The 22,489-nt window shown below is 40.5% G+C and overlaps 4 non-coding genes across 4 annotated transcripts; all 4 read right to left on the reverse strand.

Moving 5' to 3' along the window:
- Positions 1–5,202: 5,202 nt before the first annotated feature.
- trnas-aga (transfer RNA serine (anticodon AGA)) lies at positions 5,203–5,284 on the reverse strand. Its single transcript has one exon. It is a non-coding gene; the product is annotated as a tRNA-Ser (tRNA).
- Positions 5,285–7,021: 1,737 nt separating this feature from the next.
- Positions 7,022–7,103, reverse strand: trnac-aca (transfer RNA cysteine (anticodon ACA)). The gene has a single exon. It is a non-coding gene; the product is annotated as a tRNA-Cys (tRNA).
- An 8,241-nt stretch (positions 7,104–15,344) lies between these two features.
- trnaa-ugc (transfer RNA alanine (anticodon UGC)) lies at positions 15,345–15,416 on the reverse strand. The gene has a single exon. It is a non-coding gene; the product is annotated as a tRNA-Ala (tRNA).
- Positions 15,417–17,377: 1,961 nt separating this feature from the next.
- trnaa-ugc (transfer RNA alanine (anticodon UGC)) lies at positions 17,378–17,449 on the reverse strand. Its single transcript has one exon. It is a non-coding gene; the product is annotated as a tRNA-Ala (tRNA).
- Positions 17,450–22,489: the final 5,040 nt, after the last annotated feature.

The raw sequence follows: 22,489 nt of genomic DNA on the forward strand, positions 1-22,489 counted from the left end.
CGATGGGAGCTCCAAACGTGACTAAGATGCAGGAGCTGCTGAAATCATCAATAGCTCGAGCTAAGGAATTCAGGGAGCTAATAGCTAACCAAGATAACAACAGAGAGGGAGCCTACCGTGTGGAAGGCATAATGAGAGGAACAGTAACCAAAGTTACCGAATCAATGGGGTCCGAAACACTCCGTCGGTCCTCCAGAATTGCTGATAGAAGAGAGCGAGAGCAGGAGATGGCAGGACAGTACCCCCTGCGACCGACACCAGGTGATGCACACACTGTGGAGTACCAGCCCTGGAAAATGACTGATTTAACAACACTGATGGGACAGATGCCTAGCCTACATGGAGGAGCTTCAGCGTGGCTACTTCAACTGCAGACACTTACGTCAGGCCTGCAACTCTGCCTAGGAGACATGAAAGCACTTCTAGCAAGAGCCACCGACCACGGAACCATGGAGGCCCTCATGACAGCAGCTGACCTTGGATGGCGGGCCCCAACACTGCCCATAGACCACTTCCGTACCAGATTATGGGAAGTTCTACGGAGAGCATACCCTACAGAAAGAAACCATGCCACCTTATCCTCCTTTACAATCAACCCAGGTGAGCAACCTGCAGCATACCTGGACAGGGCAAGACCACATGGAGATCGGTCCACGAAGAACCATTCGATCACACTGATACCACACTCAGCATGTGGAAGGAAATGGTGGTCAACGGGTGTCCTGGAGATGTTAAAACCAAACTCAGAGGAACGGTAGGGTTGATTGCACTTCCTCTGACCCAATTCAATACGCATGTGCACCACCATGTGACCCAGCACAACAAGGAAAGAGGGGGTGCTGAGAGCCAGGTGCAGTCCCTCCAGGTACAACTCCTGACGGTTCTCTCTGCAGCACTCTCGAAACGACAAGACTCCACCTACTTTATTCTATGTATAAAAATTAATGTAACCGTAGTATAAGGCCTCTTTTTCACCTGGCTCCTTGCCGAGTTATGTGAACTAGGTCCGTGCACGTAAAACTGCGGGACAAGATATCTCTGACTCATTAAAACTGTCTTTTGTTACAACTGAAATCCACTCTGTCCAGCGTCCGTGATTTGGTCTCAACTCTCCAGTAATTGAACACTAACATACCTTAAGGGAACATTTCGGCATTTCGTGTATGATCAATAAAAAAGTCCATATTGCAAATGTACGGTCCCTTACTAGACGTCCGAAATTGTTTGTAAAATTTGCGGTCGGCGTCGGGCCGTGCGGTAGGGCCGGACCTACCGGGAAGTCATCAAATGAACTTTGTCGGACATTCGGTTTCCGTTTTATAAAATAAACAAGTTTTTGACCGTTTTTCCGCTATCCCGGAAATTCCCACAAGAGGGCATACGGAATCATATGGCAATTTGGCAAAACATCACGAATCACGACGGGGCCTTATCTCGAAAACGGAAAATATTTCGAAGCCGAAACTTGGTGAGCGTAGGTTTGGCATAATGGGCAGTTGGCCCCGAACAAGATGGCGTCTAGGCCTCGACGGTTTTTGAGTTATGGCCATTTTTCTGGGATTAAAGGTCCAAAATGGAAATAGAGAAAAAAAAATTCCACTTCAGGTCAAAGTCAAGGAGCCTCCGGTGTCAATAAAAAAAGAACCATCCATTTATCTATCGTCAATTAAGAGAAACGGAACAATGACAACTTGGTGATGTTCACAAATAGGCGTTTTTTTTTCTTCAACGGTTACAGATCCAGTTGCAGGGTGTTCATACGAATCTTTTTAAAGTGTGCTGCGGAGCTCTGCGAGATTTCTGTGATTTTCTATGATTTTCTGAAATAACACACACATACTAAACCCTCCGTAAATAACTCAGTTCTTAACGTAAAGACTTAAAACTCAGGATTATGTAAAAGCATACCCCAATGAGGATATGTGGTGACTTGTAGCTTCCTGTGCCAACCGGAAGTGCCATAATTGGTGTCTCAGGGGCTGTTTTGAAGGGTTAAAAAAGTCAGATATGTCCAAAACTTCATATGTGTGATTAGGCAACCCCCATGAACTGTAAATCAGTCATTTTTCCCAAAAAAATTCTATGGAAAAAAAAATCACACTAAAACACAACTTGGAAGGAGGGACGTATTGGGGTGCGTAGAGACAGACAGTGGCTGCAATAGTTAGCTTTGTTCGAGCTAAAAAAGAACCGTCAGACCTAGAGTTCCGAAACTTTAGAAACCTGTTCTAGACCTCCGGTCGATGGTGCGTGGTGAGTTACGTGGCTCTAGACGGTTCTCGGACCGAGAAACAGCCTCGTACATTTGCAATACCTTCAATTCATTTTGACCATTACGAAAATGACGACGTTTAGAAAAGTCTCAGAGACGCAAGGCTAGGTGCATTGAAACCGACTCGGCCCATAGAGACGGACCCCAACGTTTCTGTCCGATAGCTCGTTCAAGGACCCCGTAGCAAGGCATGGAAAAAAGTGGATTTTCAGCACCAATTAGGGTTTTTCTCGGACACCAAATGACCTATCGAGCCGAAACTTGGGATTCGGGGTCGCCTCAGCTAGGCCAACACATAACATAAGAAATGGACCCGCAGCTAGAACGTAACTATGTGTTTTATGGTTTTTTTATGGTTTGAACCGAAGGCGTTGTGAATTTTGGGCCAGCTCTGAAGTATGTCATAGTTGGCTACTATACGAGTTGGAAAAAGTGGGTTTGGTGTCAGTTTGTATCAGTTTGGTGTCAGAATGATATCTAATTGACTGATGGACTCTTGTCCACTTGACTCTTGTACATCTGCAATATGTTTAAACAGTGAGGTACCATCACCAAAAGCGACATTCTGAAATCTACCCTAACGAGCGATTGAGATGAACCAGAATCACTGCAAAGCCATCCCGAGTTCATCGGGCCAGTCAATTTCAAATTCCTGCAGGATTTTTATAGCATGACAAATTCGTGATGGTACCTGCCCATTGAAACATATTGCAAATGCACAGTGACTTTGAAAAAGTAAGGAAACATAAACAAATGGACATAATGAAATCAACATTTTTTTATTTTTGGGTGACCAGTTGCACGTGCATTTGCAATATGATTCTATAGTGAAAAAACATCACCAAAAGCGACATTCTGAAATCAACCCAAACGGGCGATTGAGATGACCCAGAATCACTGCAAAGCCATCCCGAGTTCATCGGGCCAGTCAATTCCACATTCCTGCAGGATTTTTATAGCATGACCAATTCGTGATGGTACCTGCGCATTGAAACATATTGCAAATGCACAGTGACTTTGAAAAAGTAAGGAAACATAAACAAATGGACATAATGAAATCAACATTTTTTTTATTTTTGGGTGACCAGTTGCCCGTGCATTTGCAATATGATTCTATAGTGAAAAAACATCACCAAAAGCGACATTCTGAAATCAACCCAAACGAGCGATTGAGATGACCCAGAATCACTGCAAAGCCATCCCGAGTTCATCGGGCCAGTCAATTTCACATTCCTGCAGGATTTTTATAGCATGACCAATTCGTGATGGTACCTGCCCATTGAAACATATTGCAAATGCACAGTGACTTTGAAAAAGTAAGGAAACATAAACAAAAACATTTTTTTTTTGGGGGGGGGGGTTACCAGTTGCACATTTCAGATCACCAGTTGCACATTTCAGATCACCAGTTGCACGGAGGAAAATCGTTACTTTTGACTTTGACTTTTGACTTCCTATGACATCATATTGCAAATGGACAAATCATATTCCTTATGCACAAGTAAAAAAAAAAAAATTATGATAATAACATTTTACAAAAGTATATTCATACACTTCTTACACATGATTAATTGTCTTAAAATCGAAACAATTTCGAAAAACGGTCCAGAAAGCACTTTTTTTTGTTTTTAAAGTTTTAAAAAAAAAATCTAATTTTCGACTTTTGACATCCTATTAAATCATATTGCAAATGGACAAAACATATGCCTTATGCACAAGTAAAAAAAAAAAAAAAAATTATGATAATAAAATACGAATAAAGTATGTTGATACAGTTCTTGTACGTGTGTAATTGACACAAAATTCGAAAGAATTTTGAAAAACGGTCCAGAGAGCACTTTTTTAAGGGTGTGTGAAGTTTTTTATACAATTTTGACATTTTTGACTTTGGACTTTTGACTTCCTATGAAATCATAATCCAAATGGAGAAAACATATGCCTTATGCACAAGTAAAAAATAAAAAATATGATAACAAAATTGGACAAAAGTATATTCATACAGTTCTTACACATGTGTAATTGACAAAAAAATCGAAAGAATTTCGAAAAAAGGCCCAGAAAGCACTTTTTTAAGGGGTGAAAAGTTTTTGAAAAAAAAATCCTTTTTTCAAAATTTTGCTTTTGGATGTTGACTTGGGTTGCATTTCCAATATGAAAAATCCAGGTGGAGCGCACTCGCCCCCTGCTGGATTTTTGAGGTGTTACAATTGGCAATTGCCATACTTTGCACGAATCAACGCCGCTTTTTCCCTTACATTACCTTAAGTCATTTATTTTTCAACTGGATTTTACAAAGGTGCATGACATGCAGGCGCTAAAAAGTTGTCAGGAGTGGGTTTCAAACCATGCCTATAGGGGAGTCTGCGTTCTGAATGACTTAATGGTTATTTTCAATGCAATCATGTTTTTTCTTTTTCTTTTAAGGTTTAACAAGGTTTCTCACCTGTTACCTGTGGCTTGACTTTAGATGTGGCCAGTTCGATTACCCTGCAGACTATAAGAGTGTCTTCAGAATATGGCCATTTTGACATGAATTTAAAAATGCCTCAGATAGGACCAAAAAAGTGTCTGGAGCTTCCCGTCAGGGTAAGAGTGACAACAGGTTTCCACATGTCAAAATGGGGGAAATCTTAGCAAATGGCTTAATGGTTATTCATGAGAATCGTGTTGTTGTATTGTTGAGTGTATCATGGGATCTCACCTGAAATCTGTGGCTTGACTACAAACCTGTAACCTATGCTACTGTGGCCTATAGAGCTAGAAGGCTGGATAACCAGGTGTGTAAAGGTGTGAAGTGGGATAGATGGCCTGCAGTCCTATCCCAAATGGACAACTAATCCCTATGTACTTGTGGAGATCTGAGAGGATGCGATTGGTATAAGAAACACGACTAAACTTCCACCTCCGGAGTGGTCAAAAAAATGCATTTTCGTTGTCGGCAGGATTCGAACCTGCGCAGGAAGATCCTAATGGATTTCTAGTCCATCGCCTTAACCACTCGGCCACGACAACGTTGAGAGAAGAAAACAGGCTTGTTATGAGTGAATGGGCCAAAAGGCATAGCCTACAAAAAGTGATAATTTAACAACTGAAAGATAATGCAGTAATTCATTATATAGCAATAACACAAAATGTTACCCTTATTAATTCGTTATTAAGTACAGCTGTTTTCTTATTTAACCTTGATCTTCGCTCACCTCCAGAAGGTCTGCATTTGAGAGTGTTTATTATGAATTGTTATTTCACTGTGTGAAGTTGTCATTTCATCATTCTTATTATTACTGCTAAGCAGCATGACTCCTGAGAGGCACTAAACAACTGTCAGAAGTGGGATTTGAACCCACGCCTCCATGGGAGACTGCGACCTGAACGCAGCGCCTTAGACCGCTCGGCCATCAGCACGGTAACTGGGTATCGGGTTAAAGAGTATGCGGTAAAAGTAGAAATATGGACAACGCTCTAAAATCACCACAGAGACCAGTACAATTATGCACGATACTGACTTGCACTTTCAATAGTCATTTGTTTTTATCAATTAAAAAGTCCAGTCATTGATTCAACCTCAATATGGCCTTCAATGGGAAAGAGTAGTAAATCGTCATTGAATGAGCGCTAAACTGGCCTCAGAATATGGCCATTCTGATATAAATGATAGATTCCTCAGATAAGACCGAAAAAGTGTCTGGAAATATCAGCAACCATCAGGGTAAGAGTGACAACAGGTCCACATGGGGGAAATCTTAACAAATGGCTTAATGGGTCATTTCAACGCAATCGTGTTATTATTTATTTTTAGGGTTTAACAAGGCAGCTCACCTGTGACTTGACATTAGATGCGGCGACTTCGATTACCCTGCAGACGATATTTTTGTTCTTCCCGCCAATACAATCCACTGACAACGACCGACGAGTTGTGCGTTCCGAGATGCTTTTTGTTATTTGCCTGTTTGTGGCCCGCATGTGAAATTGCGCGATTCTTGCAATTCTCTTTAAGCCTCTCATCAACTAGCTGTTTTCGCAGAATATTAAAAATACGATAGTTATTCACTACTCATATTAACTAAGTGTCATTTACATTACCTTAAGTCATTTATTTTTCAACTGGATTTTACAAAGGTGCATGACATGCAGGCGCTAAAAAGTTGTCAGGAGTGGGTTTCAAACCATGCCTATAGGGGAGTCTGCGTTCTGAATGACTTAATGGTTATTTTCAATGCAATCATGTTTTTTATTTTTCTTTTAAGGTTTAACAAGGTTTCTCACCTGTTACCTGTGGCTTGACTTTAGATGTGGCCAGTTCGATTACCCTGCAGACTATAAGAGTGTCTTCAGAATATGGCCATTTTGACATGAATTTAAAAATGCCTCAGATAGGACCAAAAAAGTGTCTGGAGCTTCCGTCAGGGTAAGAGTGACAACAGGTTTCCACATGTCAAAATGGGGGAAATCTTAGCAAATGGCTTAATGGTTATTCATGAGAATCGTGTTGTTGTATTGTTGAGTGTATCATGGGATCTCACCTGAAATCTGTGGCTTGACTACAAACCTGTAACCTATGCTACTGTGGCCTATAGAGCTAGAAGGCTGGATAACCAGGTGTGTAAAGGTGTGAAGTGGGATAGATGGCCTGCAGTCCTATCCCAAATGGACAACTAATCCCTATGTACTTGTGGAGATCTGAGAGGATGCGATTGGTATAAGAAACACGACTAAACTTCCACCTCCGGAGGGGTCAAAAAAATGCATTTTCGTTGTCGGCAGGATTCGAACATGCGCAGAAAGATCCTAATGGATTTGTAGTCCATCGCCTTAACCACTCGGCCACGACAACGTTGAGAGAAGAAAACAGGCTTGTTAGGAGTGAATGGGCCAAAAGGCATAGCCTACAGAAAGTGATAATATTAACAACTGAAAGATAATGCAGTTATTCATTATATAGCAATAACACAAAATGTTACGCTTATTCATTCGTTATTAAGTACAGCTGTTTTCTTGTTTAACCTTGATCTTCGCTCACCTCCAGAAGGTCTGCATTTGAGAGTGTTTATTATGAATTGTTATTTCACTGTGTGAAGTTGTCATTTCATCATTCTTATTATTACTGCTACGCAGCATGACTCCTGAGAGGCACTAAAGGTATGTAAGGGAAAAAGCGGCGTTGATTCGTGCAAAGTATGGCAATTGCCAATTGTAACACCTCAAAAATCCAACAGGGGGCGAGTGCGCTCCACCTGGATTTTTCATATTGGAAATGCAACCCAAGTCAACATCCAAAAGCAAAATTTTGAAAAAATGATTTTTTTTTCAAAAACTTTTCACCCCTTAAAAAAGTGCTTTCTGGGCCTTTTTTCGAAATTCTTTCGATTTTTTTGTCAATTACACATGTGTAAGAGCTGTATGAATATACTTTTGTCCAATTTTTGTTATCATATTTTTTATTTTTTACTTGTGCATATGTTTTCTCCATTTGGAATATAATTTCATAGGAAGTCAAAAGTCCAAAGTCAAAAATGTCAAAATTGTATAAAAAACTTCACACACCCTTAAAAAAGTGCTCTCTGGACCGTTTTTCAAAATTCTTTCGAATTTTGTGTCAATTACACACGTATAAGAACTGTATCAACATACTTTATTCGTATTTTATTATCATAATTTTTTTTTTTTTTTTTTACTTGTGCATAAGGCATATGTTTTGTCCATTTGCAATATGATTTAATAGGATGTCAAAAGTCGAAAATTAGATTTTTTTTTAAAAACTTTAAAAACAAAAAAAAGTGCTTTCTGGACCGTTTTTCGAAATTGTTTCGATTTTAAGACAATTAATCATGTGTAAGAAGTGTATGAATATACTTTTGTAAAATGTTATTATCATAATTTTTTTTTTTTTACTTGTGCATAAGGAATATGATTTGTCCATTTGCAATATGATGTCATAGGAAGTCAAAAGTCAAAGTCAAAAGTAACGATTTTCCTCCGTGCAACTGGTGATCTGAAATGTGCAACTGGTGATCTGAAATGTGCAACTGGTAACCCCCCCCAAAAAAAAAAAAATGTTTTTGTTTATGTTTCCTTACTTTTTCAAAGTCACTGTGCATTTGCAATATGTTTCAATGGGCAGGTACCATCACGAATTGGTCATGCTATAAAAATCCTGCAGGAATGTGAAATTGACTGGCCCGATGAACTCGGGATGGCTTTGCAGTGATTCTGGGTCATCTCAATCGCTCGTTTGGGTTGATTTCAGAATGTCGCTTTTGGTGATGTTTTTTCACTATAGAATCATATTGCAAATGCACGGGCAACTGGTCACCCAAAAATAAAAAAAATGTTGATTTCATTATGTCCATTTGTTTATGTTTCCTTACTTTTTCAAAGTCACTGTGCATTTGCAATATGTTTCAATGCGCAGGTACCATCACGAATTGGTCATGCTATAAAAATCCTGCAGGAATGTGGAATTGACTGGCCCGATGAACTCGGGATGGCTTTGCAGTGATTCTGGGTCATCTCAATCGCCCGTTTGGGTTGATTATAGAATGTCGCTTTTGGTGATGTTTTTTCACTATAGAATCATATTGCAAATGCACGTGCAACTGGTCACCCAAAAATAAAAAAATGTTGATTTCATTATGTCCATTTGTTTATGTTTCCTTACTTTTTCAAAGTCACTGTGCATTTGCAATATGTTTCAATGGGCAGGTACCATCACGAATTTGTCATGCTATAAAAATCCTGCAGGAATTTGAAATTGACTGGCCCGATGAACTCGGGATGGCTTTGCAGTGATTCTGGTTCATCTCAATCGCTCGTTAGGGTAGATTTCAGAATGTCGCTTTTGGTGATGGTACCTCACTGTTTAAACATATTGCAGATGTACAAGAGTCAAGTGGACAAGAGTCCATCAGTCAATTAGATATCATTCTGACACCAAACTGATACAAACTGACACCAAACCCACTTTTTCCAACTCGTATAGTAGCCAACTATGACATACTTCAGAGCTGGCCCAAAATTCACAACGCCTTCGGTTCAAACCATAAAAAAACCATAAAACACATAGTTACGTTCTAGCTGCGGGTCCATTTCTTATGTTATGTGTTGGCCTAGCTGAGGCGACCCCGAATCCCAAGTTTCGGCTCGATAGGTCATTTGGTGTCCGAGAAAAACCCTAATTGGTGCTGAAAATCCACTTTTTTCCATGCCTTGCTACGGGGTCCTTGAACGAGCTATCGGACAGAAACGTTGGGGTCCGTCTCTATGGGCCGAGTCGGTTTCAATGCACCTAGCCTTGCGTCTCTGAGACTTTTCTAAACGTCGTCATTTTCGTAATGGTCAAAATGAATTGAAGGTATTGCAAATGTACGAGGCTGTTTCTCGGTCCGAGAACCGTCTAGAGCCACGTAACTCACCACGCACCATCGACCGGAGGTCTAGAACAGGTTTCTAAAGTTTCGGAACTCTAGGTCTGACGGTTCTTTTTTAGCTCGAACAAAGCTAACTATTGCAGCCACTGTCTGTCTCTACGCACCCCAATACGTCCCTCCTTCCAAGTTGTGTTTTAGTGTGATTTTTTTTTCCATAGAATTTTTTTGGGAAAAATGACTGATTTACAGTTCATGGGGGTTGCCTAATCACACATATGAAGTTTTGGACATATCTGACTTTTTTAACCCTTCAAAACAGCCCCTGAGACACCAATTATGGCACTTCCGGTTGGCACAGGAAGCTACAAGTCACCACATATCCTCATTGGGGTATGCTTTTACATAATCCTGAGTTTTAAGTCTTTACGTTAAGAACTGAGTTATTTACGGAGGGTTTAGTATGTGTGTGTTATTTCAGAAAATCATAGAAAATCACAGAAATCTCGCAGAGCTCCGCAGCACACTTTAAAAAGATTCGTATGAACACCCTGCAACTGGATCTGTAACCGTTGAAGAAAAAAAAACGCCTATTTGTGAACATCACCAAGTTGTCATTGTTCCGTTTCTCTTAATTGACGATAGATAAATGGCTGGTTCTTTTTTTATTGACACCGGAGGCTCCTTGACTTTGACCTGAAGTGGATTTTTTTTTTCTCTATTTCCATTTTGGACCTTTAATCCCAGAAAAATGGCCATAACTCAAAAACCGTCGAGGCCTAGACGCCATCTTGTTCGGGGCCAACTGCCCATTATGCCAAACCTACGCTCACCAAGTTTCGGCTTCGAAATATTTTCCGTTTTCGAGATAAGGCCCCGTCGTGATTCGTGATGTTTTGCCAAATTGCCATATGATTCCGTATGCCCTCTTGTGGGAATTTCCGGGATAGCGGAAAAACGGTCAAAAACTTGTTTATTTTATAAAACGGAAACCGAATGTCCGACAAAGTTCATTTGATGACTTCCCGGTAGGTCCGGCCCTACCGCACGGCCCGACGCCGACCGCAAATTTTACAAACAATTTCGGACGTCTAGTAAGGGACCGTACATTTGCAATATGGACTTTTTTATTGATCATACACGAAATGCCGAAATGTTCCCTTAAGGTATGTTAGTGTTCAATTACTGGAGAGTTGAGACCAAATCACGGACGCTGGACAGAGTGGATTTCAGTTGTAACAAAAGACAGTTTTAATGAGTCAGAGATATCTTGTCCCGCAGTTTTACGTGCACGGACCTAGTTCACATAACTCGGCAAGGAGCCAGGTGAAAAAGAGGCCTTATACTACGGTTACATTAATTTTTATACATAGAATAAAGTAGGTGGAGTCTTGTCGTTTCGAGAGTGCTGCAGAGAGAACCGTCAGGAGTTGTACCTGGAGGGACTGCACCTGGCTCTCAGCACCCCCTCTTTCCTTGTTGTGCTGGGTCACATGGTGGTGCACATGCGTATTGAATTGGGTCAGAGGAAGTGCAATCAACCCTACCGTTCCTCTGAGTTTGGTTTTAACATCTCCAGGACACCCGTTGACCACCATTTCCTTCCACATGCTGAGTGTGGTATCAGTGTGATCGAATGGTTCTTCGTGGACCGATCTCCATGTGGTCTTGCCCTGTCCAGGTATGCTGCAGGTTGCTCACCTGGGTTGATTGTAAAGGAGGATAAGGTGGCATGGTTTCTTTCTGTAGGGTATGCTCTCCGTAGAACTTCCCATAATCTGGTACGGAAGTGGTCTATGGGCAGTGTTGGGGCCCGCCATCCAAGGTCAGCTGCTGTCATGAGGGCCTCCATGGTTCCGTGGTCGGTGGCTCTTGCTAGAAGTGCTTTCATGTCTCCTAGGCAGAGTTGCAGGCCTGACGTAAGTGTCTGCAGTTGAAGTAGCCACGCTGAAGCTCCTCCATGTAGGCTAGGCATCTGTCCCATCAGTGTTGTTAAATCAGTCATTTTCCAGGGCTGGTACTCCACAGTGTGTGCATCACCTGGTGTCGGTCGCAGGGGGTACTGTCCTGCCATCTCCTGCTCTCGCTCTCTTCTATCAGCAATTCTGGAGGACCGACGGAGTGTTTCGGACCCCATTGATTCGGTAACTTTGGTTACTGTTCCTCTCATTATGCCTTCCACACGGTAGGCTCCCTCTCTGTTGTTATCTTGGTTAGCTATTAGCTCCCTGAATTCCTTAGCTCGAGCTATTGATGATTTCAGCAGCTCCTGCATCTTAGTCACGTTTGGAGCTCCCATCGGAGCTGGGGTGAGCACCATGTCAATTTCTTCTTCGTTTTCGATATCCATGTTCTGATGACAGTCCTCCCTATCCGTCTGATAGAAGTGGTTTGAATCTAATCTTGTTTGTAGGTGTCCTCTGGTTTCAGAGGTGAGAGAGTTCACAGAGGAGCATTGCGGCCTCCGTTCCTGGGGGAGGTCTCCTGCTCCTGGAATCCCAGTTTCGAACTGTTCACATACCATATGGCCAGCCGTTATCCCCAGGGTAATTTCCCCTTTTAACTCCCCTTGGTCTATTCTCAGAACTGGAGCCTGTATTGTGGGAGGTGCCCTGGGCAGGAATGGGTTGTGTGATGGGCTCCGGTGATTTTGTCCCTTTGAGTATGGCGGGGGCTGAACTGCCTCCATTGTCAATTGTGGATATAGTGAGGGAGAAACGGCCACAGGGGGAGCCGTGGGCAAGTTCTCAGGCGGAGCTTTAACATCCCCCGACGCCACAATAGCCACGCACATCATGTCTGGTGTGTTTTTGGTAGTACCCTCCTACTCTCCTGTATGGCCCTGTACCTATCTTGAGCTCCCCCTCCGCTCTCTCTCTCTCTCTTGTACCTACTTTTTTGAACCTGTGTATCTTGTTTCTCTCCGCCTCACTCGCTTTTGCATGCTCTACTGCGTCCTCTAATTCTGTCTGCATATCTTGGAGTTTCCCCCCTGTAGGTGGTCCTCCGCTAAAATAACCTGCTTGTGTCCATCTTATCCGTAATCCTTTCCACACTTTCTCCACTTTCCCATACTGTTCTTTACCTCCCGCTCTATCAATCATACTCTGATCTAAATATTCATTGAATTTTAGTTTGGGCGTGGTAGCTGCAGACATTTTATCTAGTTCGTCTGATAATGTGTATAATGCGTTATTTAGGTATATTCAATCCTTACTATGTGGTGTTTATTTCTATCGTTGTATGCTTAGCCTGTCCCTGGTCGAGACCAGGGATGTACTGCTGTACTGGCAATGGCTTATCTCTTCCACCCCCACCCTCGCATACAAAGGGGGTTATCAGTATGTGTATTTCTCCGGTATTTTATTTTAATTTGTTCAGCGATTCGTTTAGGTATTTTCTAGAAATGATTCGGCGATTTTTTCCTTTTGGTACAATATATCAGTGAATATATGCGGTTCTATAACAATTTTCAGAGTAATTCTAGCTCTTTAGGAAATATAGATAGAATTTCTAGACAACTAAGAGTTGTTCAGTGAATTATTTAAATACTTTCTGTAAACAATTCAGTAAATTCCTTTATGAACTTATATCAGTAAATTTGAGCGATTCTATAGCAATTGTCAGAATAATTCTATATATTTAGGAAATATGGATAGAATATAAAAACCCCAAAATCAGTGTGTAGCTTTTAGCGTCTGTAAAACAAAGTCTGTACTAAGCTCGGCGGCTTATTTAAATACTTTCTAGAAACAATTCAGTAAGTTCCTTTATGAACTTATATCAGTAAATTCCAGCGCTTCTATAGCAATTGTCAGAATAATTTTAAACTTTAGGCAATATCAACAGGAATGAAAAAAAAACGAAAATCAGTATTCCAGCCCGGCTGCTGTCAATCAAAGTTGCACGGCCATTCGATACTAAGGTGGCTTTGTCTATCAGCACGTGTGCCTAATAGCCCAGTTACGTATCCCAACCTACTCCGCGACAAACGTTTCTTTCAATTTAATTTCCCCCATCTCCAAATCATGGAATGTCAACTCTGGTTCATATTATGTTTATTGTTTGATGTGCAATAGCCACCTCATTCCCGATCTCTGTCTTGTGGAACGCCAAACTTACATATCCTGTATCTACTCGACTACACCTCTTACAAAACCTATTAAATAATACACAGCTTTTTTAATAGGGCATTTTTCATGCAGATTCATTCAATCCAACCACACCTCCACAAGACCTTATTCGATAGTACAGAACGTATCAAAATAGGACATTTTTACTTGCAGATTCGGTTCATCTATAATTCAACTATAACCACACCTCCACAAGACCTTATTCGATAGTACAGAACGTATCAAAATAGGACATTTTTACTTGCAGATTCGGTTCATCTATCATTCATTCATTCGTATGGAATTCTCATTGAATTTCCAACATCCATAATTGTGTCCTTTACGTGTTAAAACACAGCCACTATTTAACGTCACCTCTATACACAACCCAATACATATATAATTAGGACAGTTTTCTATGCAGATTTCAGAATAAATAGGGTCCCTGGAGGAATTTAACACATTGGTCAATCACAATTCACACATTCCTATTAAAATAACTGAGTATAGGCCCATTAATAAGAATATATATATATATATATATATTTTTTTTTTTACAAAACAAGATATCTTTAATCAATGTCTTAGGTTCTTATGTAAAAAATTTGGGCACCGATTCATACTCACGCCCAGTACTTTCTGATCAAAATTTGGTTTAGGCTATAATACAATATGCAGATTTCGATATAACCGGCTCTGCTCACCTTACATAGAGCGCTCCGATCAGATTTCCTGAGGCAAGATGAATGGCTGGGGAAGTCACTCTTCCGTCTGATTTTTTAGCCGTGATCAGTCTCGTCCTCTCACACTAACTTATAATAGATCGAATTCAAGAATAACCATCCTCTGCTACCAAGTTCTGTTAGTGTTCAAATACTGGAGAGTTGAGACCAAATCACGGACGCTGGACAGAGTGGATTTCAGTTGTAACAGAAGACAGTTTTAGACAGTTTTAATGAGTCAGAGATATCTTGTCCCGCAGTTTTACGTGCACGGACCTAGTTCACATAACTCGGCAAGGAGCCAGGTGAAAAAGAGGCCTTATACTACGGTTACATTCATTTTTATACATAGAATAAAGTAGGTGGAGTCTTGTCGTTTCGGTCTTCTTGACTGGTCGGAGGGTTGGAGGCGGGCCTTGCTCTAGCCAGAGCGGGCCCCATTGGTGCACAGCAAAAGTCCTTTGCTCTTGGGACCGGCCAGTTAGAGGGAGATGAGATGTGTGTTTATATAAGGAAGAGGGGGTCAGTCTTATGGATGGGTGTATGTGTTCTTACGACGGAATGTCTTTGTTTATATGAGCTATGTGTATGAATATTTATATAACATATACACCACTCCATTGAAGCTACAATGAAATGATAGCAGCAATTCTAAATACAAGCAAGTATAGACAGTCATCTAACCCATGAACTTCAGTTTTTGAAAATGATGCAATTGAAGTTGGCAACCATGCCACTTCTGTTCCATAAATGTACGAACAGGGATTGAACACATGTTCTTCAGATTACAAGAGCAAATTATTTAGCACATCTCTGTTTCCTGCTGAGAATTTCAACATTCTGGAAAGTAGGAGATGGGCCATTGCAAAAATTTTAATGGAGAAGCTGGGGATTGAACCCAGGACCTCATACATGCAAAGCATGTGCTCTACCACTGAGCTACATCCCTTTCTGGGAAATCTTTTTTTTTTAAATTTTTTTTTTTAAATTTCACCTATAATTAACCAGGTAAGCTAGTTGAGAACAAGTTTTCATATTCAACTGCGACCTAGCCAAGATAAAGCAAAGCAGCGCAACACAAACAACAACACAGAGTTACAGATGGAATAAACAAGCGTACAGTCAATAACACAATAGAAGAAAGTCTATATACAGTGCGTGCAAATGGAGGTAAGGCAATAAATAGGCCATAGTAGCGAAGTATTTACAATTTAGCAAATTAACACTGGAGTGATAGATGAGCAGATGATGATGTGCAAGTAGAAATACTGGTGTGCAAAGAGCAGAAAGTATATTAAAACAATATGGGGATGAGGTAGGTAGATTGGGTGGGCTATTTACAGATGGGCTTTGTACAGCTGCAGCGATCAGTTAGCTGCTCAGATTGCCGATGTTTAAAGTTAGCAGTGTTGCCAACACCTCAGTAAGGAAAGTAGCTATTGGCTGTCCTAAAAGTCGCTAAAAGTTGCTAAATGATGTCATCACCTAATTTGCATAATTGTCAATGTGCATGTAATTGTGATGGACACTGTAGGAGTGAGGAATAACATTGTGGAAGAGACAAAAGGTGAGTAAAATGAAAATGTCTGCAAGTATTCAGAGGGGTTTGAATACTTGCTAAATACAGCGACTAAGTCGCTAAGTTGGCAACACTGAAAGTTAGTGAGGGAAATATGTCTCCAGCTTCAGCGATTTTTGCAATTCGTTCCAGTCATTGTCAGCAGAGAACTGGAAGGAAAGGAGGCCAAAGGAGGTGTTGGCTTTGGGGATGACCAGTGAGATATACCTGCTGGAGCGCGTGCTACGGGTGGGTGTTGTTATCGTGACCAGTGAGCTGAGATAAGGCGGAGCTTTACCTAGCATAGACTAAAAAGATGACCTGGAACCAGTGGGTCTGGCGACGAATATGTAGCGAGGGCCAGCCGACTAGAGCATACAGGTCGTAGTGGCCTGTATGCTCTAGTCGGCTGGCCCTCGCTACAATTCAATACAAAGCTTCCATAAACGTCGAACAAGGCTTGAACCCAGGATTGAACCCATGTGCTTCAGTTTACAAAAACAGATGACTTAGCACATCTATTTCCTTCTTAAAATGTCAACATTGTGGAAAGTAGAGTTGTGCAAAAGCTAATTTCACAACTAAATATACTCATCAGAGAATTTGGGGATTAACTTCAGAGCGCATGCATTTCAAGTATTAGCTCTACCGTAGAGGCACATCCCCTTACTATATAATAGCAGGGTTGCCATTTTGAGAAAACTTTTTTTTCTTCAAAGTCCTCCAGTGAAAGAACCTTCCCATGGTATCAGCTATCTTTCATGCTCTTCGGTTTACAAGACTGACGCCTTACCGCTTGGCCACCATGCCACTCTATGCTGCAAGATATTTATCAACATTCTGGAAAGTAGTAGTTGTGTAATGTGAATTTGGCACACAAATAACATCTCTGTTTCCTGTGAGAATTTTAACATTCTGAAAAGTAGGAGTTGTGTAATGTGAATTTGGCACACAAATACTCAGTGGAGAACCTTGGGATTGAACCAAGGACCTCATACTAAAATAGCATGCACTCCCCCTCTGAGCTTCGATCCCATTTTATTTGCAGATAAAATGCAATATTAATACAATGTACTTTTTATATACACCACTCCATTGAAGCTACAATGAAATGATAGCAGCAATTCTAAATACAAGCAAGTATGGACAGTCATCTAACCCATGAACTTCAGTTTTTGAAAATGATGCAATTGAAGTTGGCAACCATGCCACTTCTGTTCCATAAATGTACGAACAGGGATTGAACACATGTTCTTCAGATTACAAGAGCAAATGATTTAGCACATCTCTGTTTCCTGCTGAGAATTTCAACATTCTGGAAAGTAGGAGATTGGCCATTGCAAAAATTTTAATGGAGGAGCTGGGGATTGAACCCAGGACCTCATACATGCAAAGCATGCGCTCTACCACTGAGCTACATCCCTTTCTGGAAATCATTTTTTTTTTTTTTTTTTTTTTTAAATTTCACCTATAATTAACCAGGTAAGCTAGTTGAGAACAAGTTTTCATATTCAACTGCGACCTAGCCAAGATAAAGCAAAGCAGCGCAACACAAACAACAACACAGAGTTACAGATGGAATAAACAAGCGTACAGTCAATAACACAATAGAAGAAAGTCTACTATATACAGTGCGTGCAAATGGAGGTAAGGCAATAAATAGGCCATAGTAGCGAAGTATTTACAATTTAGCAAATTAACACTGGAGTGATAGATGAGCAGATGATGATGTGCAAGTAGAAATACTGGTGTGCAAAGAGCAGAAAGTATATTAAAACAATATGGGGATGAGGTAGGTAGATTGGGTGGGCTATTTACAGATGGGCTTTGTACAGCTGCAGCGATCAGTTAGCTGCTCAGATTGCCGATGTTTAAAGTTAGCAGTGTTGCCAACACCTCAGTAAGGAAAGTAGCTATTGGCTGTCCTAAAAGTCGCTAAAAGTTGCTAAATGATGTCATCACCTAATTTGCATAATTGTCAATGTGCATGTAATTGTGATGGACACTGTAGGAGTGAGGAATAACATTGTGGAAGAGACAAAAGGTGAGTAAAATGAAAATGTCTGCAAGTATTCAGAGGGGTTTGAATACTTGCTAAATACAGCGACTAAGTCGCTAAGTTGGCAACACTGAAAGTTAGTGAGGGAAATATGTCTCCAGCTTCAGCGATTTTTGCAATTCGTTCCAGTCATTGTCAGCAGAGAACTGGAAGGAAAGGAGGCCAAAGGAGGTGTTGGCTTTGGGGATGACCAGTGAGATATACCTGCTGTGCTACGGGTGGGTGTTGTTATCGTGACCTGTGAGCTGAGATAAGGCGGAGCTTTACCTAGCATAGACTAAAAAGATGACCTGGAACCAGTGGGTCTGGCGACGAATATGTAGCGAGGGCCAGCCGACTAGAGCATACAGGTCGTAGTGGCCTGTATGCTCTAGTGGGCTGGCCCTCGCTACAATTCAATACAAAGCTTCCATAAACGTCGAACAAGGCTTGAACCCAGGATTGAACCCATGTGCTTCAGTTTACAAAAACAGATGACTTAGCACATCTATTTCCTTCTTAAAATGTCAACATTGTGGAAAGTAGAGTTGTGCAAAAGCTAATTTCACAACTAAATATACTCATCAGAGAATTTGGGGATTAACTTCAGAGCGCATGCATTTCAAGTATTAGCTCTACCGTAGAGGCACATCCCCTTACTATATAATAGCAGGGTTGCCATTTTGAGAAAACTTTTTTTTCTTCAAAGTCCTCCAGTGAAAGAACCTTCCCATGGTATCAGCTATCTTTCATGCTCTTCGGTTTACAAGACCGACGCCTTACCGCTTGGCCACCATGCCACTCTATGCTGCAAGATATTTATCAACATTCTGGAAAGTAGTAGTTGTGTAATGTGAATTTGGCACACAAATAACATCTCTGTTTCCTGTGAGAATTTTAACATTCTGAAAAGTAGGAGTTGTGTAATGTGAATTTGGCACACAAATACTCAGTGGAGAACCTTGGGATTGAACCAAGGACCTCATACTAAAATAGCATGCACTCCCCCTCTGAGCTTCGATCCCATTTTATTTGCAGATAAAATGCAATATTAATACAATGTACTTTTTATATACACCACTCCATTGAAGCTACAATGAAATGATAGCAGCAATTCTAAATACAAGCAAGTATGGACAGTCATCTAACCCATGAACTTCAGTTTTTGAAAATGATGCAATTGAAGTTGGCAACCATGCCACTTCTGTTCCATAAATGTACGAACAGGGATTGAACACATGTTCTTCAGATTACAAGAGCAAATTATTTAGCACATCTCTGTTTCCTGCTGAGAATTTCAACATTCTGGAAAGTTGTTGACTTTTGTGCATTTGCAATATGTTTAAACGGAGAGGGACCATCACCAAAATGGCATTCTGAAATCAACACAAAAAATGGCATCACCATAGTCTCCAGACTGTGCTGAGTTCAACGAGCTATCCCGCTTGACCGTAGCTCGCTCGGTCTAAGCGCAACGACCATTAGAAAAGTAGGCCCAAAATGAAGCCTGCCCCACAATGTCATTTGCTTTTGAGTGACAGTGAGAGAACCGTTAGGGTGAGAAGAAAAATTACACCACATGAATGTTCCTAAGGTCCTCCCGATCCGTGCAAGCCTAACCTTGACCGTGTGGCATTAACCCTTAACAGTAAAACAGTGTTTTTTGATCTCACAGATTACAGTGTCATCTCTCCCCATAGGAATACATTGCCTGCACCCCTAATTTCAAACTGAAGTCTATATGGGTTATGAATGCCGTATGAACCTGTCTTCGGTACCAGTCCATCAGGCCACTATGAGGTCTACCTGTGTTGATTCTGAGCTTCCTGGACCAACCGGAAGTGGTTAAAATCACCCTAAAAGTGTTTACCCATACCCTGCCTGCAGTTTGACAGACATAGTGCATTCAACCCTGTGTAAATCAGTCAGTTCTTAACGTAAGGACTTAAAACTCAGGATTCTGTAACAGCATACCCCAATGAGGATATGTGTTGATTTATAGCTTCCTGTGCCAACCGGAAGTGCCATAATTGGTGTCTCAGGGGATGTTTCGAGGGGTTAAAAAAAGTCTGATCTTTCCAAAACTTCATATGTGTGATTAGGCAACCCCCATGTACTGTAAATCAGTCATTTTTCCCCCAAAAAATCAAAGGAAAAAAAAATCACACTAAAACACAACTTGGATGGAGGGACGTATTGGGGTGCGTAGAGACAGACAGTGGCTGCAATAGTTAGCTTTGTTGGAGCTAAAAAAGAACCGTCAGACCTAGAGTTCCGAAACTTTAGAAACCTGTTCTAGACCTCCGGTCGATGGTGCGTGGTGAGTTACGTGGCTCTAGACGGTTCTCGGACCGAGAAACAGCCTCGTACATTTGCAATACCTTCAATTCATTTTGACCATTACGAAAATGACGACGTTTAGAAAAGTCTCAGAGACGCAAGGCTAGGTGCATTGAAACCGGCTCGGCCCATAGAGAGGGACCCCAACGTTTCTGTCCGATAGCTCGTTCAAGGACCCCGTAGCAAAGCATGGAAAAAAGTGGATTTTCAGCACCAATTAGGGTTTTTCTCGGACACCAAATGACCTATCGAGCCGAAACTTGGGATTCGGGGTCGCCTCAGCTAGGCCAACACATAACATAAGAAATGGACCCGCAGCTAGAACGTAACTACGTGTTTTATGTTTTTTTTATGGTTTGAACCGAAGGCGTTGTGAATTTTGGGCCAGCTCTGAAGTATGTAATAGTTGGCTACTAAACGAGTTGGAAAAAGTGGGTTTGGTGTCAGTTTGTATCAGTTTGGTGTCAGAATTATATCTAATTGACTGATGGACTCTTGTCCACTTGACTCTTGTACATTTGCAATATGTTTAAACAGTGAGGTACCATCACCAAAAGCGACATTCTGAAATCTACCCTAACGAGCGATTGAGATGAACCAGAATCACTGCAAAGCCATCCCGAGTTCATCGGGCCAGTCAATTTCACATTCCTGCAGGATTTTTATAGCATGACCAATTCGTGATGGTACCTGCCCATTGAAACATATTGCAAATGCACAGGGACTTTGAAAAAGTAAGGAAACAAAAACAAAACAATTTTTTGGGGGGGTTACCAGTTGCACATTTCAGATCACCAGTTGCACATTTCAGATCACCAGTTGCACGGAGGAAAATCGTTACTTTTGACTTTGACTTTTGACTTCCTATGACATCATATTGCAAATGGACAAAACATATGCCTTATGCACAAGTAAAACAAAAAAAAATTATGATAATACAAGTTGACAAAGGTATAGTTTGAGCAAAGTATAGTTTGAATTTTGAGCATGACAAATTTGTGATGGTACCTGCCCATTAAAACATATTGCAAATGCACAGTGACTTTGAAAAAGTAAGGAAACATAAACAAATGGACATAATGAAATCATCATTTTTTTTTCTTCCGGTTACCAGTTGCATGCGCATTTGCAATATGATTCTATAGTGAAAAAACATCACCAAATGGACATGATGAAATCAACACAACGAGTGATGGAAATGAACAACTATCACTGCCCGGCCGTCCCGAGTTCATCAGTTCAGTCAATTTTGGCCCCCAAAAAAATTGACTTTTGACTTCCTATGAAATCATATTGCAAATGGACAAATCATATTCCTTATGCACAAGTAAAAAAAAAAATAATTATGATAATAACATTTTACAGAAGTATATTCATACACTTCTTACACATGATTAATTGTCTTAAAATCGAAACAATTTCGAAAAACGGTCCAGAAAGCACTTTTTTTAGTTTTTAAAGTTTAAAAAAAAATCTAATTTTTGACTTTTGACATCCTATTAAATCATATTGCAAATGGACAAAACATTTGCCTTATGCACAAGTAAAAAAAAAAAAAAATATGATAATAAAAGACGACTAAAATATGTTGATACAGTTCTTATACATGTGTAATTGACACAAAATTCGAAAGAATTTTGAAAAACGGTCCAGAAAGCACTTTTTTAAGGGTGTGTGAAGTTTTTTATAAAATTTTGACATTTTTGACTTTTGACTTCCTATGAAATCATATTCCAAATGGAGAAAACATATGCCTTATGCACAAGTAAAAAAAATAAAAAAAATGATAACAAAGTATGACTAAAGTATGTTGATAAAGTTCTTATACATGTGTAATTGACACAAAAATTGAAAGAATTTTGAAAAACGGTCCAGAAAGCACTTTTTTAAGGATGTGTGAAGTTTTTTACCAAATTTTGACATTTTTGACTTTTGACTTCCTATGAAATCATATTCCAAATGGAGAAAACATATGCCTTATGCACAAGTAAAAAAAAAAAAAAAAATGATAATAAAGTATGACTAAAGTATGTTGATAAAGTTCTTATACATGTGTAATTGACACATAAATTGAAAGAATTTTGAA

Source organism: Oncorhynchus clarkii, unplaced genomic scaffold (genome assembly GCF_045791955.1).
Source record: "Oncorhynchus clarkii lewisi isolate Uvic-CL-2024 unplaced genomic scaffold, UVic_Ocla_1.0 unplaced_contig_8806_pilon_pilon, whole genome shotgun sequence".
Lineage (NCBI taxonomy): Eukaryota > Metazoa > Chordata > Actinopteri > Salmoniformes > Salmonidae > Oncorhynchus > Oncorhynchus clarkii.